Source organism: Protopterus annectens, chromosome 12.part0 (genome assembly GCF_019279795.1).
Source record: "Protopterus annectens isolate FY-2018-M chromosome 12.part0, PAN1.0, whole genome shotgun sequence".
Classification (NCBI taxonomy): domain Eukaryota; kingdom Metazoa; phylum Chordata; order Ceratodontiformes; family Protopteridae; genus Protopterus; species Protopterus annectens.
The window spans coordinates 371,920,101-371,936,566 of NC_056746.1; the positions used below are offsets into that span (position 1 = coordinate 371,920,101).

The 16,466-nt window shown below is 45.0% G+C and overlaps 1 protein-coding gene across 2 annotated transcripts in view; it reads right to left on the minus strand.

The window, feature by feature from the left end:
* Positions 1 to 16,466, minus strand: part of AXIN1 (axin 1) — a 1,214,366-nt gene that overhangs the window by 567,367 nt on the left and 630,533 nt on the right. The window lies entirely within an intron of this gene.

The window sequence follows — 16,466 nt, forward strand, 5'->3', positions numbered from 1 at the left end:
ATTTAAGTGTACTCCAGGTCCCCCCCCATCTTGACTGCAAGTACTTGCTCTGATATCTGTATGGAAAAAGAACATTCACAAGGCTAAGTATAGGAATTAGAATTACCTTTCCACTCCTAATCCTTCAGAGAGGAATTATAATACCCTCCAGACAAGTGTGTGAGAACCAAGTCAAACTTAACATGGATAACGTGGCTATTAAGCTGCTCATGTTGTGAACTCTCTGTGGTTGGAGCAGTTCCACTTTAGGTGCACATTTTTTTAATTGCCCATATCCAGGCAAGAAAGTAGGAAAGGCTCATTTCCTCAAAGTTCATATTACTCCATGAATCTTTATGGAACAAGTGTTAAATCTGCACTAGAGTCTTCTCTTGCAAAAGTAGTAGTACACCCCACCCCCCAGTGTGCCCAAGTCTTTTAGCAAAGTTATCCATTTTTCTACAGATGTTGGTAGATTACACAGTTTTGTGTCCAACTGCCTAGGTTTGTTGTTCAAATTAAAAGGGCAGGAATCAATTTGGGACATTAAGATCTTTCTTAATAAATGTGCCTCCTTGCCAGGGGTGCCTTAAAAAATACTGAAGGCGGCCCTATACTGTAGTACTCTTAGTAGCGACCTTGCTGTACTGGATTTCTTTGATGAGATATGTCCAGAAAAATAGACTACTAGAGATAAAACATTTTATTGTGCGAGTCTAAGACATTCCTTAAAGAGGTCACCATACTGAAAGGTAGTAGGATTGATGCGAGTACACTGATGCAGAATGCAGAGGTTTTGAAGAAATCTATTGCTAACTGTACTGCTGTCTCAAATCCCTCCTGTGATGAAAACTATCCGGTAGTAGCCCAGATAAGGGTAGATGTGAATGTCCACGATTCTGCAGTACACTATAAAATGAAGCCAGTCAACCTATGACGAACTTAACTGCAGCAGCAAAACCAAAGGTCCAGGTGGTAAATTGATAATGGGCACTCTGTCTTGAACCCGAGACAACATATGTGGTCCCTGTGAATGGGAATACATAGGGAAATATCTTACAAAACAACTGGCAGACATACAGTTAGTCCACAGACCACTTGTAGCATAGTCAAGGATGCACTCTGGTAGAAATCAGAGAGTTTGTGCTCTTACCAGCACAAAATGTGAGCATTTTACACAGGTCCCTAACCATCTCCCTAAGTACAGTAGGGGGATGGGCTAGCCATATCATAGTGGGGTACTCAATGCCTTGCCCTCTGAGTGCATGCACCTGTCTTTACTCCATAATGATGGATACCACCAGACAGTGACCTGGGGATTAGCAAGCCAATTCCCAGGATGCCCCACCTCAGGGGGACTGCAGATGTCTGTGTTCTGCTCCACCCCCAAATGTCTGTGTCCATCCTCCCCTGCCAGAAGCAGTAATCATACTCAGGCTGTCTGGGCTATAGTCAGTGCTTTATCCACTTATACTTCTGGCACTGACAAGGGTAGTGTTTTTTCTTTTGATGTGCAGAGATAGCTTACTCCAGAGGTGATGGTCCAAAATGGGCCACCAAGAACAGTCTTCAGTAAAAACTCTTCCCTTGACCCTTTTTTGGCACAAATTCTACCACTCCCTGACAAAGTTGCCTATTTCAATAGGAGATTCTAGGTCTCCTTTTCACTTAGCTCTGGTGCAATGATTGCAAATTCTAGTTTTTGACTGGAAATAAAGCCTGCAACCCTGTGTTACTACATGCATGACATACTAACCTTGGGCAATAGCCTCATCAGTTTTTGGACAAATGCACCAGTCAGATATCTACCTTGTCTAATTGTAATTGGGATTGGTAGGATGAAGAAAAGTGGATTGGTACTTGGCTTGAAGTAGTAAGGAGCACAGAGTAGTCACATGGCTCTTCCCTTGGAGGTCTGACACCCTGAGAGCTCTCAGGCTTCCCATTCTTGTCTTTCTACCATTTTGTTTTATACTGGTCATTTTCCTTCTTCAACTGTTTACAGGAAAGTACAGTTTTGTACCTGCCATAAATGTAGATGTTCGAGTGCTAATACAGCTGCAGTAATCACAGACGGGTTTTCTGCCGTCAGGCGGGTCCTCGGTCGGCCGAATTCCAAAGTCTAGGTCCGGCGTCGGTTGTCGTCGCTTTCTTTCCTGACGTCAGTGCGACAGGGGTATATAAGACACAGCCGACGCCATATTCTTCAGTCTTTCTTGCCCCAGATGTCAGGTGCCCCCAGAAGGAAGGCAATACATAAATTATATATATATAGTCAAGCAATGCAATATAATCAAAAATCAGTAGTTGCAAGCAAATACATCATAGAAGGATAACCCAAATTAGGTTGTATGAGGAGGTGTTAGCCACTAGGCCTTTACCAAGAGGGGAGGGAGGGAGGGAAACCTGTACTGCAGCTGTATTAGCACTCGAACATCTACATTTATGGTAGGTACAAAACTGTACTATGTTCATCGTGCATACAGCTGCAGTAATCACAGATGGGTAGAATCCCAAAGCTATGCATAGGGTGGTAGGCACTAGGTGGAACTGGGAGCAGCCAGAATGCCCTGCAACACAGTAGTGGCAAAGCCTGCTCTAGTTTTGGAATATAAAGGCAGGTGGTAGTGTTTTGTGAAGGTATGCACAGAACTCCAAGTGTCTGCCTCCAAAATATCTTTGGTAGGGACTCCTCTGAGGAAGGCTGTAGAGGTAGCTGTGGCCCTTGTGGAGTGGGATCTGATGCCTGTAAGAACAGGTTTGCCATGAAAGGAGTAACAAAACCGTATGCAATGTCCTATCCATTTTGAAATTGTCTGTTTGGAAATTGGCTTCCCTTGAGCTCCTACAGCATAGGACACAAAAAGTTGTTCTGATTTCCTGAAGGGCTGTGTTCTGTCCAAATAGTAACGTAGCTGTCTATGGATGTCTAAGGAATGTAGCAGCCTTTCCCCTTTGTTTTGAGGATTGGGGTAAAAGGTAGGTAAGTGTATGGCCTGATTTAAAGCTACCCTGGATACTACCTTAGGCATAAATGAAGGGTTGGTTCGTAGGGAAACCCTGTCCTGATGGAAGATGAGAAAGGGCTGCACAGCCATGAGGGCTTGTAGTTCGAAACCCTACGAGCTGAGGTAATGGCCAGAAGGAAGGCTGTTTTCCAGGACAAATATTGCAAATCTGTTGAGGCAGCTGGTTCAAAGGGAGGTAATGTTAATTTTTCTAGAATGTAGTTAAGATCCCAGGCTGGTATTGGTTGTTTCCTTGGAGGTCTTATATTCTTAGCTCCTCTGAGGAACTGTCTTAAAAGTGGGTGAGAGAATAAGGGTGGATCAGTGTTGTATTCTGCAGAAATGGCTGAGGCATGAATTTTGATGGAGGAAAATGAAAGTCCACTGTTCAACAGCTCAGCTAGATACTGTAATATCGGAGGCAAATTCAGTTTTCTAGGATCCTGGCCTTTTTTCTCATTCCAAGCGCAAAAACTTTTCCATTTTGCGGAGTAAGCCTTTCTAGTAGATGGCCTCCAAAATGACATCCTGCACCTCTTTGGAGAGTAGGGTCTGTTGTGGTGTTAAGGAATTTTCCATGCAGCCAGATTGAGAGTTTTCAGCTGACTGTGAAGAGTTTTGTACCTGTGCTGAGTCAGTAGAAGAGGCATTAGAGGTAGGGTCCAGGGAGGAGTATGCGTTAGGCTCCTCAGGAGTGGGTACCAGTGTTGTCTTGGCCAGTCTGGAGCAATCAGTATCATCTTCGGTCTGTCTGCTCTTGCTTTCAGGAGCACCTTGGGCAGAAGAGGCAAAGGTGGGAAAGCGTAAACTGTCCATGTTGCCCAACTGAAAGAAAGGGCGTCCACTCTCCAGGCCTTTGGATGAAAGGTCCTTGAACAGAACTTTTTCAATTGATGGCTCCTGTGGGAGGCGAAGAGATCTATGTCTGGTCTTCCCCACGCTTGGATTATCTTTGTAAACACTTGAGGATGCAACTTCCATTCGTGTGGATCTGTCATATTTCTGCTTAGATTGTCTGCCAGCGTGTTTTCCAATCCTGGCAAGTACTGCGCTTGAAGTTTGATTTGCCATTCCAGAGCCAAGTTCCAAAGTGACATGGCTAGCCTGCACAGGGGGTATGAATGTGTTCCACCTTGTTTGTTTATGTACCACATTACTGTGGTGTTGTCTGTTCTTATCAATAATTGCCCTGGATGCAGGAGGTCCTTGAAAATTGTAATTGCATTTATCACTGCTAGCATTTCTTTTTGATTGATGTGAAGGTGCTTTTCCTTTTGGGACCATTTGCCCTGAATGCACCTGTCTGTCATGTGCGCCCCCCAGGCGTAGTCTGAGGCGTCTGTTGTGATGACTTGATTTGCTTGAGGCCTGCAGAATGGAAGACCTGTGTTTGTTTGGCATGCTTGGGCGCACCACAGAAATTCCTTTTGCAAACATGGAATTATTGGTATTATTGTTTCCAAACTGTGGCTGTGTTGAGACCATAGGTTTTTTAGGTACCACTGAAGTTTCCTCATATGCAACTTTGCACATGGGATTAGAAGAATGCAAGATGCCATGAAGCCCACTGCCTGCAGGATTTTCCTTGCAGTGAGCCTGGTACAATTTGCTAGTATTTTGAAGTAATGAGTTAGTTGCCCTTGTTTTTCTGGCGTAAGATAGGCCATCTGGGTGTTTGTGTCCAAGTTGGCACCCAGGAAAGTTATTTTCTGAGATGGTGTTAGCCTGGATTTCTCCTTGTTGACTGTGTATCCCAGAGAATTCAATAACCGTGTTACATAAGCCAGATGTTCCAGAAGTAGGTGCTTGTTGTCCGCTTGGATCAGGCAGTCGTCCAAATAAGGGTAAATTTGTACCCCTTGAAGTCTGCAGTAGGCAATTACTGATGCCAGGCATTTCGTGAATACTCTGGGCGCAGTAGATAAGCCAAAGGGCAATGCAGAGAATTGATAGTGGATTGAACCTGCAAGAAATCTGAGGTATTTCTGCAGCTTTGTCTGATTGGGACATGCAGGTATGCCTCCCTGAGGTCCAATGTTACCAGCCAAAACTCCATGCCCAGCATGGGAAGAAGCTGCTGTAATGTGAGCATCTTGAATTTTGGTACGAGTAGAAATGTGTTTAGGATGGATAAGTCCAAAATGGGTCTCCAGTCGGTTAAGTCTGGAATAAAAACCTTGACCTTGTTCGTGAGTAGGTACCTCTTGAATAGCTGTCATGGCCATAAGCTTTGAAATTTGTATTTGAGCCTCTGCCCTTTGATTGTGTGTCAGGTTCGGCATGCCTCTCATTTTTGGAAGAGTGTGAAAGTGAAATCTGTAGCCTCTGTTTATAATGTCCAGGATCCATTTGTCTGTTGTGATAATATGCCAATTTCTTGTAAATAATGCCAGCTTTCCTCCCAAGGGTGCTGCCAGCTGAGACTTGCTTGGCATGGAAAGGGTGAAGTCATTGGGTTTGTTTCCTGTATTGCTGTGCACTGTCTTCGCCACCTCTTGTTGCTGGAGTTTGCCATTGTCTGCCTCTATATGATCCTTGAGGTTGTCCTCTGCCCCTTGTGCGCCTGTATCTACCTCTTTGTGGCTTGTCCGTGGCTGTAAAGGACCAGTTCTTTGCAGGCCAATTTCTGCTAATACGTGGTGGTTGAACCTGTAGAAAAGCTTTGACAGTTTGCATAGATTTAGCTTTTTCTTCCATTTTCCGTAGTATCTCCTCAGCATTAGTACCAAATAGTACATCCGTTTGTAAAGGAGCATCTAGTAGCTTAGCTTTAACATGGTCAGGCAAGGTTTGTTCTCTAAGCCAGGCATGTCTACGAATGACTGATCCTGTCACAGCAGCTCTACTTGAGGCCTCTAGGGCATCATAGCCACATTGTAAGGTGTGTACCCACTTGTTCTGCACTATGCATCATATCCTGCAACTCCTTCAAATCTGGTTGTTCAGGTTGAGACATTTTATTTCTTAATTGTGATAACAGAAACTGATGATATTTAAGCATATGGAACTGACAATTTAAGGCCCTCATGGCTAAGGGTGGCCGAGGTATATACCTTTTTTCCCCACCTTTCTAAGGATCTAGACTCTCTTTCGGAAGGTAGTGGATTCTTAGCAGTAGAGGCCTTCATTCCCTTGGGGCCTTGAGAAATGGTTTCAGGGTCAGCATTATGGCTTTTGTAAAGAAATTGGTGAGAGGTAGGAACTCTGTAGTACCTATCAGGCTTGACTGGGGCAGGAGGCAGGGAATCCGGACTTAGGCAAGCCTCCGAGTAAACATCATCAAGTATGTCCAAGACAGGAGGTATCGCCAGAGGTCTGAGCTGAGGTAACAAAAGAAATTCCCTAAGTCTTTTCTTGGAATCAGAAAAGTCTTGGCCTTCCCAATGGAAGAGTTCCCTCAAGGTGTGCAAGGTTTCCCCAAAAGAGAAATCCTCTGGGGGAGATACAGAAGGAATGGACTGCTCAGCATCCGAATCTTCAAAAGGGGAGTACGAGTGTTCCTCTTCATCAGAATGTTCTGAAAAAATGGAATCCTGGTCAGAAGAGTGAGAAGCTTCCTCCACTCGGGGTCTCTTGTCTGGAGGGGGCTGGGAACCCCTGATAAGAGTAATTAAATCCTCAACCATTTTTAGCATCTGCTTTTTAGGCATGGGGCCTGGAGATGGGCCCTGTGCAACAGGCCTCTTGGGATGCATTGCTGATTTGGACTTAGTAAAGGCCTTAATGGAGAAGGAAGATGAGGGTCTAAAAACACCATGGGTGGAAGTGGGCCTATCCACATTAGGAGGCTCAACACTCACAGTGGCTTCGGTGGTTGTAGTCTGGGAATGGGCCGAGGTACCTGCGGTCTCGGTTACAGAGGACACCGCCAAAGAAGTGTCGTCGGTAGTCAGGAGCTGCGTAGGCACCTCGCTGAGAACCAGACCACGTGTAGCCGGTTTTGGCGTGGTGTCGGTGGAGACCGCGGGCCTCGCGTGTCGGTCTTTGTCCTTGCGTTTTTTGGACAAAACGGTAGTCTGAGTATCCAACAACATTTTCTAATCAAAGGTTTTACCAAAAAAATGCTGGGCGAACTCCGCCCGATGCTTAATAGTGCGTTTATTGAAAGTAGCGCAAAAGCGACATGCAGAGACATCGTGGTCTGGGCCTAAACAAGGTATGCAGAGGGAATGGAAATCCTTATGCGGTATTTGCTTCCCACAAGAAATACAATTGTTAACTTTGTCTGACATCGGTCTGAGGCAAGAAAAGTTTCCCCAACGGGGTACTTAGCTTTAAAGAAGACTTCGGTTTCCAATTATTCGTAATTTCAGGAGCTGGCCGACCGGCACTTGCGAACTGCTTCTGCTTCGGGCACTGCGCGGCAAAAAAGACAGAAGAATATGGCGTCGGCTGTGTTTTATATACCCCTGTCGCACTGATGTCAGGAAAGCGACGACAACCGACGCCGGACCTAGACTTTGGAATTCGGCCGACCGAGGACCCGCCTGACGGCAGAAAACCCATCTGTGATTACTGCAGCTGTATGCACGATGAACATCGTAAACTAACTCATCAAGAATGATGTCACTAAGGGTGGAATGAAGACAAGTGAACTCTGAATGCAGAAATTAAAATGACACCAGAAGGTGACTCAGGGGGAATGAAGAGAAGGAAGGAGTGTCCTGGGAGGGCATGGGAGGGGGATATAGAAAAGCTCTTTCAAAACCAACTTAATGTATGAAATTTGCCTAACTAGTCAAGAGTATCAAAGGAAAGCAGGAATGACACATTAACTTATCACCACATCATTTGCAATGCATCAATTCACCAAGAGTGAGGGATGTTTTAAAGAACATATTACAGTGTGAATATATATTAAAGATAATTAAGACCATATGTAAAGGCTCATCTTATCTGGCAAACTTCTTATCTGTTCATAAGTTAATACCAGGCTGTTGATCTTGTGGACCATTAGCAGCCTATCCACAAGATCCCACACTGAATTTAAATATGAGACTCCCAAACAGGATGAATTATTTTAGCCCTAGTTACATCTCTTTTCCATGAGGGTTTTAGGGACCAGACTGGTGGACTTGCAAATGCCTATCCAGGCACTCAGATTGCTCTTAAAAAGGGTCAAGGAACTATTACACTTTACATCTAGACGGGAGTCTATTCCACGAAGGAGACATTCTCTGTGATGCACATCTGTCATGTCAGCAGGTCCTACTTACATCGTGGTGAAAATTCAGATCTTGAGTCGATGTTTAGGGTATTAGTTTTTTGGATGTGAAGGAGGCTGTACATGATCGGATTCATTGACACTCTGGAGACATTCCCCTTAAAAAAAATCTACAGGACAAAGTAAAAGATTAGGAATAAGGTTCAGAATGTCGGATCCTGGCCGCAGCTAGCTTAGCAAAACATTCTCACCGCTCAACCATTGTTGAATAAAGATCTGCTTAAACTCTTAAATGGACTGATTTTTTTCCTCAGGAAAGAGGACTTTATTTTTATTTTTGCTAAGTTTTGCCAAGTTAGCTGCATCCAGGATCTGACATTCTAAACAATTATCCTTACTCATAATCTTTTACTTTGTTCTGTAGACTGCTGAGGCTGCAGGTTGGGATACCAGATCAGTGCTTCACAGATTTCTCTGCCTTCTTCCAAAAATCGATAGGACATGGAAAACCATAACAGCACTTTATATGACTGTAAGATGGTCAGATAGCTCAAGGTTAACATTCCCTTGACTGTTTTAGTAAGAAAATGCTGTGGTCTCAAGCTAGGTCATTGTGCATAGATACGCATGTACCAAATTTTGACATTATATTCTACAACTGGACTGATAAGAGAGGAGTATAGTGTGGGTGGATGATGACTTCCTTGCATCTTAAAAATATACCCCTGTGATTAATCTGGCTACATAAAAAGGTTTTCCTAACAGTGGTAACATGGTGGACATAGGATAAGCCATTGTCAATGAAAATGGCCAAGTCCCTAATGATCAAGTCAATTTTTTTGGGGGGGACTTACCTATGGGACAAACATGGGTGCCCAGGTTTACCTAATGACACAATGCTAAATTACATTTCCTGGCATTCAGTTTGAGGCAGTGGTCGAAGCACCACTTCTTATGTTTGAGGAGAATCCTGTGGTCACTTGACAGCTCCCAGTTTGCAGTAAGCAGCAAAAAGTTAGCTGCAGTCCCTTGTTGTCAGCCTTGATGTCAAAGTAGACACCAAAGAGGAGTGATCCCAGTAGATATCCTTGGGGTACACTGCAGGTAACTAAATTTTTGACTGAGTGTGTCCCTTCAACACTAGTAGAATAGGTTCTGTCATTGAGCCAGTTTGCTATCTAGTAGGTAACACAGGAGTTTACATTTGGTTTGATTAGCTGAACTAAAAATAGACTTCTAGGAGTAATGTCTGCTGACACGTCTTCACATTAGCCCATTACGTCCAAACACATGGGAAAAATAAAGACAGAAGGGACACTGAAATAACTAATACCTACTGAATAAATGAAGACGAGCAAGTTTTTTCATTACATATCAGTGTTGTCAGAAAGTCTGTTCTGTGACTTCACATTTGTAGCTAGAGCCCCTGTAACCATGACCAGATACAAGTTCCACAGACATTTGAAAAAAATGATAAACCCACTTCCCTGCCAATAAAGTATGCATACCATTAAAAGAGTGGTGGGCATATGCATGGGAACAGATGGCAGTGATACATACATATATACATACAAACATACATACACACACACACACACACACACACACACACACACACACACACACACACACACACACACACACACACACAAAAGTTATAATAGGTGGAAGTAGAGACAGGAAAGATTCTGCCCCTACCCTTCCCCACATCACAAATTAACAACGTAAAAATATTTACTTATTTATTTATTTACAGTTAAATTTCTTTACCAAGGTAGAACACTGATCTAATAATGGCCAAATACAGGCTCAGACTGATAAAATGTGCAAAAGCTTGAGATGGAGTGCATGATGGAAAGATTTTATATTTGTTTTTCATCATGACTGCAATAAAATAAAAATACTGGGAAAGATGCAGTCTCCTTTAATAACTGCTTGACAGACAGACAGTGGTGGGCCACAATCCTGCCTTCTACAAGGTCAAGTTGGACAGAAAATGAAAGTTGTGTACTTACCATAACCAAGTCCATCCGATACGACATGAGTATTTGAGCCGCCGCTTGGATCTGGCAGAGAGAGATCTCCAGCCTTAAGCCCCTTTAAGAATTCTTTCTTTCCATAATGCCTCTGTCCCCCTAGCTACTGTAGATCTAGTTTGACACCTGAAGTAAAGTTGTGTCACACTTAACATAATGGTAGATGTTCGAGAAGATCTATGTTGCAGTAATGATCCTTGTGTCTTCCTGCCATGCAGAAGCCCATGACTGGCCTGATTTCCGGAGTCTTTTCATCATTCTTAGCCAACAGACATCCGATGGACATAAATTGGTGCCATCTTCAGGTCTTTCTAGACAATGAAGAGCATTCTTATGTCTTAGGACAGCACAGCCTTTCCAGATGTCAAAAGACTATTTCAGGACAGGAACAGGGGAAGGTATAAACTACCTGTTAGAAGTAAAAGTAGGGAATGATGGTGGATAAAAACTACCCATCTGAAAAGCTTTCCTCCCCAACCTCCCCATGGAGGGGAGCAAAAGACAGAGGGGTAGGAGGGGTGGGAATGTGTACTGCAACACTGATCTCCTCGGACATCTACAATTATGTTAAGTATGACACAGCTGTACTTTGTTCTTCGTAGTCTGTATTGCAGTACTGATCCTTGGAAGGACTCCCAAAGCTACCATTTGGAGGGTAGGCTGTCTGCTGGCCCTTGGGAAAGCAGGTTTTGTAAGATGGCAGCAACAAACCCTGTCCTAGCTCTGTAAGCAATGAATAAATGGCAATGTTTAGTGAAGGTGTCGATGGATGTCAATGTGGCAGCTTCCAGAACAGCCTGTTTAGGGTCACCTTTAAGAAAGGCATTGGTGGCTGCACTGTGAATGGTGGAGTGGGGCCTGGCATGGATAGACACTGACTTGCCATGATATGCATAACAAAAGGTAATGCAGTTGGCTTCCTAATTACTGATAGCCTGTTTGGAAATTGTCTGCCTTTTCATTGTGCAAATGCTACCATCAGTTGTTCTGCTCTGTTAGGGAATTTTGCCCTGTCCAGGTTAATATCTGATCTTCTGGTGCACATCCACACAGTGCAAGATTTGTTCACCTTTATTCTGTGGGTTAAGGAAGAACACTGGAAAATGAATAGTTTGATTCAAGGGGAAATCTGGCACTACTTTAAACTACATAAAGTAGGGATTCATTATAAGGGTTACCCTCCTGTCCCTATAGAACACAGTGAAGGGTTTTTTTTTTTTTGCACATCAGGGCTTGCAGCTCAGCTGAAGTGATGGCTACGAGCAGGGCAGTCTTCCAGGGGCTCAAAGGTGGAAAATAAAGTTTTTCCTAAGACAGTTTAAATCCCAGTTAGGGACAGGGTTTTATTGGTGGGGGGGGGGGGGTTCATCTAAGTATGACTCCATTTAAGGAAAAGTTTCAGATGGCGGGGGTTAATAGACAGGAAGGGAGCAGGTAAGACAAGCAGAGATGGCTGAAACATGTACCTTAATACTGGAATAAGAAAGTCACTGGTGAAATAGTCCTGACACCAGGGTTAACGTCTTTGTCCTTGCACCAAGGAGAAAACCTTTAACATGTAAGCCTTGATTTTCCAGAATTCAGTTTTCTTGCCTCCCTCAGGATTGACAGCACTTCTGTAGAATGGATGCAGTATTTGGGTCAGACCCCGATCCTCCAAGCTATTAGTTTGAGGGTGCTCACATAAGGATCAATGACAGACCCCTTTACCTGGGTGAGTAGGTCTAATATCTGCCATGACTGAGCTCAAGAGGAAGGAGAACCAATTGCTGCCTTGTCCACAAATAGGCTGAGAGCGTCATGCATGGCCTGTCTGACCTCACCTTGATCAGTGCTGTAAGAATCAGGGGAAATGGTGGGAAGGCTTAAAGAAACAGTACTGTCCATCTGAATGAGAAGGCATCTGCTCTTGTAGCCCTGTCTGTTATGTTATTGAACAGAACCTTTAAAGTTATCTGTTCTGGTCCGAGACAAAAAGATCTATAATGAAGCACCTCCACTGGTGGTAGAGGGCCAGGAAGGTTTCCTTTTTTAGCATCCATTTGTTGTGATTTAGAATGTCCCCTGCTTAAAGTATCTGCTAAGGTGTTATTCTGGTTTGGGATATAGGAAGTCATCAGTGTCAACTGTAATTGTTATGCCAAGAGCCAAATCTTTATTGCTACACTGCAAAGGGCTAGAATGAGTTTCCCTTTGCTTTTTTATGTACCACATAGCAGAGGTGGTGTATGTCAACATTTGCAGTTCTCCTGGGGATAGTTGCTTTGAAAAGTCTCATCTCTAGAAAAACTGCCAGCAACAACGTCTGGTTTATCTAAAGACTTCTTTGCTCTGGGATCCATAAAACTTGTTACTTCATGGGTCCTAAATGTGCTCCCTAGGCTACTTTGGAACTGCCTGTAGTTATGGGTCCTGTCCATCTCTGGTAGAGAAAAAACAGTGCCTTTTCAAGCATGGAAAATAGACAACAGGGGTTGGGAGTCTTTTTCAGGAGCCATTGAAATTTTCTCATATGTAGTTTTGCCAGGAGGATCATAAGGATGCATGACATCATGAACCCAACGACCCTTAGGTATTCCACTGCTGTGATTGTCTTTCTTTAGCAGTATATTGAGAAGGTAGTCCAGAATGATACCTTGTCTTAGATGTACACTACACCCAGAGAGACAGAGAATTCTTGGCTGAGGCTGAAGTTGGTACTTGCAGAACTTGAGGGCGAGCCATACACCCTGAAAGCAGCCCATGGTAGCATATAGTCTGAAGTTCCAGGATGTTTTTTCTCTGGCTGAGACAATCATTCAGGTAGGGATAAAAGGGCACTTCTAGTGCTCTGCAATGTGCTATAACTGGGGCTAGACACTTGCTGAAGAGTCTCATTGGAGTGGATAAACCAAATGATAAAGCACAGAATTGGTAATGCAAACCTTCTGCTATGAATCAAAGGTATCTCATATTCTTTTGCTATAGGAACATGAAAATGGGCATCCTTCAGATCTACTGTAACCATGTAAGCTCCTGGAAAAATAATGGACAGCAGATTTTGAAGTCAGCATTTTGAATTTGAGAGTGTCTAGGAGCTTATTTAAATACGAGAGGTCTAAAATTGTCCTCCAAGTTCCTTTCTTGGAATTAGAAACTACTGCCTCTTCCCCAACAGGGACTAGTTGAATAGAACCCTGCTGCAAGATTTCTTGCAAGATGAGCGGAAGGACAGCTTCTTAGTCTTTTCGAGGCTTTGGTACCCCTAAAAAGGTTTTTTTTTCTCTGAATGGGATGACGTAACCTTTTCTATGTTTAGTACCCACTATACCTTGGGGTTGAAGACAAAATTCTTTTTATAGTTTTTATTTTCTTCCATCTTTTATCTAATTTCTTAAAAAAACTTCTCTGTAGGAGGCCCAAACTGAAATTCTTTATCCAATGATATATCCAAGAGTTTCCTTAACTTGATCAGAGTGTGGCAGGGTCCTTGGCCAATTGTACCAGCAGATAACACAGCCAGTAGCAGCTGCTCTACATGATGCATATAAAACAGCATAACCACACTTCAGAGAATGTCTGGAAACCTGAAGTGCTGCTCTATGCCCTGTATGCCTCTTAGTAATACCTTATCTACAATGCCCTCAGCTTTGGTAATGATTAACCATGTGAAATTGTCGATTAAGGGCCCTCATAGAGAGGGTAGCAGATGTAGAGATCTTTTTTCCAGCAGTCTACCTTCCCTGTCATTAGGTACACGGTGTCTAGCAGCAGGCTTAGGTGCAAATTTAGTGAAGGAGACTTACAGAGGGATCACCTTTTGGGTTTTTGTAGAGGTGTTTGTATCAAGCACTCTATAAAAACTATCTAGCTTACCAGGAGCGGGGGGAAGAGAAATGGATGAAAACAGATGACTTTGAAGACATCATCTAACACCACATGGGGGCTGTGGTGAGACCAAAGGGTAGTGCTCTGAACCGATAATGATTGGCCCAGCCAGAAGCGGAGGACCCTCCAAGAGTGTCTGTGCATCTTGATGTGATAGCACGCATCCTGGAGATCCACCGAGCACATCCAGTTGTTCTCCTACAGGAAGGGCAGTATAGATTTGAGTGTGACCATCCGGAATTTCATCTTGGCAACTGACAGATTTAGGGTTGAAAGATTCAGGATTGGTCTTAAGTCCCCTGTTTTCTTTGGCACTAAAATGAATCTGGTATAGATGCCTACTCTGGACTTATCTGGGGGGGGTTGGGCTGGATGACTCACTTTTCGAGCAGCTTGCAAATTTCCACTGCTGCAATCCTCCCTTTGCACAGGTGGAACAACTGGGAGGTGTTTGGGAGGGCGTGGCATTTGAATGATGGAAAGTGAGCAGCCAGGCAACCTTTCAGGGCTGCTGCTATGGGCCTGTCTGGGAAGGAATCCTGAGACCCTTGGTTCCTTGGACCCCCTCTGCCACAAGGGCGGCATCTGTCAAATCCCCCTCTGGCTCTGGGAGAAGACGAGTCCCGAGTGTCTTGGGAATAATCCTGAGACTTCCAGAACCACATCTTCACCCCTCACCAATTCCTGGAAAAGGTTCGTTGATGGGTTGAGAAGCGGATTCCGACAGCAGACAAGGTCTTCCCATCCTTCTCGCTCTGGACCAATGTGTTGTGTACCGTCTTTCCAAAGAGAGTGGAACCATCATATGGGGCATTTGTAAAAGACGTCTTAACGGGCTCTGAAAAAGCAGAAAGTCAGAGTCAGGTGTGATGCCTGATGGCAACGCCTGCCCCGGCTGTTCTAGCAGCACCTTTGGTAGCATGCGATTGGAGCCGCATAGAGGTGTTGGAGATGGAGGTGAGGGTGGCCATCCGGGATGGAAAAAACGTTTTCCTCCATCAACATGGACCCTGGGCCAGACTTGGCGACCTCCTTGACCAGGTCTCACTGAAGCCTAACCAAGTGTGCCATGTAGTTCAGCGCATGTACAGAGAATGTTGCTTAAGCAGAGACCCACTTCCCAAAACAGTCCACAGTCTTAGATTCTCGGCCCGGTGGATGGACTGCAGAGCTCTCTTGAACGAGATCTTCCTTGGTGGCTACCACCAACATCACGGCATCGCCCGGGAATCCCTTTGACCAGTGCAGTTTGTCTGATGGGGCACTGAGGATTTTATCAGGGCATTTGGGGATAGGTTCCACCATGTTGAGGTCCTTCACGCCCGAGATGTAATGAGATCCACTAGGGGGTTCTGCGGGAGGGGACACCCAGGAGATAGAGGGTCCTGTGCCAAATGCCTCCATGAAAACTGACTCGTCAGGGTTTGGTTATTGGGCAGACCCCCCCCCCCCATGCTGGTGATAGATCTCCATGATGTCTCCAAAGAAGACATCATTTGGGGGTGACAGAGGGGAACCCTCCCCTTCCTCCAAGTCGGTGTCCTCCATAAGAAACTCCAGCGGGTGAGTCTAAGTGTCTCCTTTTACATGTGTGTTTCCTTGGAGCCTCCACGGGCGGGGGGGGGTGGGGACTCGAAAACTTCTGGATGTTCCCGTAGGGGGGAACTCCACAGGACGGAGAGGCAACAGGCTGTCCCTGAGGGGCCAGGATGGTGGAATCCTGACCAAACAGAGGGAGCCAGGACAGACTCCAAGGACAGAAGTGTCAAGGGTCTTGATGGAATCGAGAGGACCCTCTCCACCATGTTGAAAGCAAAAGGAGAATGAACCCCTGGGGCTGGGACTATGACCACATCTGTAATCCTCTCAGTCAACAGGAACCTCCAGGTGCCAAGACTCCGAATGGACATCCCGGCCCTGAAAAACTCAGAGCCAACACCACCTCCTTGGATCCAGTGCCGAGGCTACGGCTCCAAGAGCTGGATGGCTCTGAGCTGGTCAGAGCAGACACGCTCAGGGCAATGGTTGGCATTGAGGTACCAGGTACTGTTGGCATTGACCCCTTGACACAGAGGGGCCTCGGACCCAAGGATTGAGAAGCCAGGGGTCAGATTGGAGAAGAAGCGATTGGCAAAAAAACAGACTGCATGCCCCCAGCCCCAGAGGGGGAGGGGCAGGCAACACTCCCATCTGAATCTGAGTGAGGATAAATCTCCACATCATCCTGTCTACCTTGGCTTTGGAAAGGCTGCGGATGTGGATCCACCGGAGGCCACAGACACCGGCTTAAAGAGGTAGTGGGGAGAGGCCAACACCGGAGAATGGCCCCAAGAAACCTCTGGTTCTGGGGAAAATCAAGGAGAATGGAGCCGCTGGGAGCCGGGCGAGATTTCACCAGGGATTGGTCGAGGA